This window comes from Poromitra crassiceps, assembly GCF_964638095.1.
Source record: "Poromitra crassiceps genome assembly, contig: HAP1_SCAFFOLD_1664, whole genome shotgun sequence".
Classification (NCBI taxonomy): Eukaryota; Metazoa; Chordata; class Actinopteri; order Beryciformes; family Melamphaidae; genus Poromitra; species Poromitra crassiceps.
Window position 1 is genome coordinate 20,611 of NW_028150750.1, and position 1,890 is coordinate 22,500.

General features: G+C 50.3%; 1 long non-coding RNA gene across 1 annotated transcript in view; it reads left to right on the plus strand.

Annotated features, from left to right (window-relative positions):
- The first annotated feature begins 288 nt into the window (after positions 1 to 288).
- LOC310771977 overlaps positions 289 to 1,890 on the plus strand; it is a 4,541-nt gene continuing 2,939 nt past the window's right edge. The window contains exon 1 of the long non-coding RNA XR_014552467.1: positions 289 to 370. This is a non-coding gene — a long non-coding RNA (uncharacterized lncRNA). The remainder of the gene's footprint in view (positions 371 to 1,890) is intronic.

The window sequence follows — 1,890 nt, forward strand, 5'->3', positions numbered from 1 at the left end:
GCATAAGTATTCTTATTGTGTCACTGAACTGAACACACGGCTGTGTAAAAAAAAGTCGATACAGCGATACATCGTGATACTTTTCTGAAATATCAAATTATCGATACAGTATTGCAGATTATTTATTTTTTCCCTACTCTGTAGCGGTTACCTCTTCTCTGTGGTGACACATCTCAACAACTGAGACAGGAAAACGACTTAGCTGTGAGAATCTCTAATATAGCCTTCCTCTGTTCTTCTCTCATATTCCCTCTTCAACTGTGTCCCCCTCTCGCTCTGCTGTCACCAGGAGAGGCGTCGGCTGCAGGAAGAGGAGGAGAGGCTGAGGAGAGAGACAGACGAGGAGCGCTTGAAGTTGGCCCAGAAGAAGGTCTGCATTTCTCGCACCTGGGTCACATAGGTCCTATGTGTCCTCTGTCATAGGATATGCAAAAATATATATATTTTTTTCTGATTCTCCCCCCCATTTTCTCCCCAATTGTACTTGGCCAATTTCCCCCTGCTGCCCCGGGTGCTGCTCCACCCTCTGCCGATCTGGGGAGAGCCGTAGACTAGCACCATGCTTCCTCCGACACATGCGCAGTTGCCAGCCGCTTCTTTTCACCTGATAGCGCGGAGCTTCACCGGCAGGACGTAGCACGTGGGAGGATCACACGCTATTCTCACCAGTTCCCTTCCACCCCGAACAGGCGCCCCGACCGACCAGAGGAGGCGCTAGTGCAGCGACCAGGACACATACCCCTAAATCCGGCTTCCCACCCGCAGACACAACCAATCGTGCCTGTATGGACGTCCGACCAAGCAACATGGGGGGCGCGAACCTGCGACCCTTGTGTTGGCAGGGAATCTACCGCTACACTACCATGCAAACTACTATGCAAATCCTTTTAATGGCTTGTTTTATGTGGCACATGTGCCAGGCGGGTGGGGTTTGCTGCATATGGGGCAATAGTGTGAGTGCCAGAAAGTTCAGATCTGAAAATCAAGTTAGGATGTTTTTGTACTGACAGCTGGTTAAGACAGTTGCAAGCACTAGAATTATTATCAAATCCTGTTTGAGCCGAGGCCTGGTGTGTGTCCATTTTGTTTCTGTTGTCCTCCTCCCTCTCCAGCTGCCTCCTGGTCAACATCTATCCGTGCTATGTCTCCCACCCTGCCTCATGTGACAGCGGGCTTTGGCTGTCTGCCCAGCCGAGAGGATCGCTGGCCCACGCCTAGCTCAGATGTCCTGGGCGGAGTCAGCTTCAGGCTTAATTATAACTCAGACGCCTAATTATTCCTCACTATGAACTACGTATCAGCAGCAGGAACAGAAATTAATTAAAATAAACTAAGCTGACTGATAAGAGAGAGAGAGAGAGAGAGAGAGAGAGAGGAGAGAGAGAGAGAGAGAGAGAGGGAGAGAGAGAGAGAGAGGAGAGAGAGAGAGAGAGAGAGAGAGAGGGAGAGAGAGAGAGAGGAGAGAGAGAGAGAGGAGAGAGAGAGAGGAGAGAGAGGAGAGAGAGAGAGAGAGAGAGGAGGGGGAGCAGATGAAGGGGAACTATAAAAGGAAACAAAGCGCATTATTTAGATATTGGTGGCTGAACACGGAGCCCATTAATATGTCATGGTTGCCTGCTGGTCACGCTACCTTGAAAATAAACAACACGCACCAACCTATCTTAACGCCGTGCAATCAGTAGTGCTGCACTGCGCCGTGCGCACTCGAGCGCTCTCCCACACAAACACAAAAACATTTCTACTTCCTCCAAACCACACAAACACTCTGCAACACGTTGCTGCTTCCTCCAAACGCTCTGCAACATGTTCCTGCTTCCTCCAAACCATGGCCTCATACTTTGCTAGCGGCGGGGACAGACCATTCACGCTGCAGATGAACGAGTTCCGCCC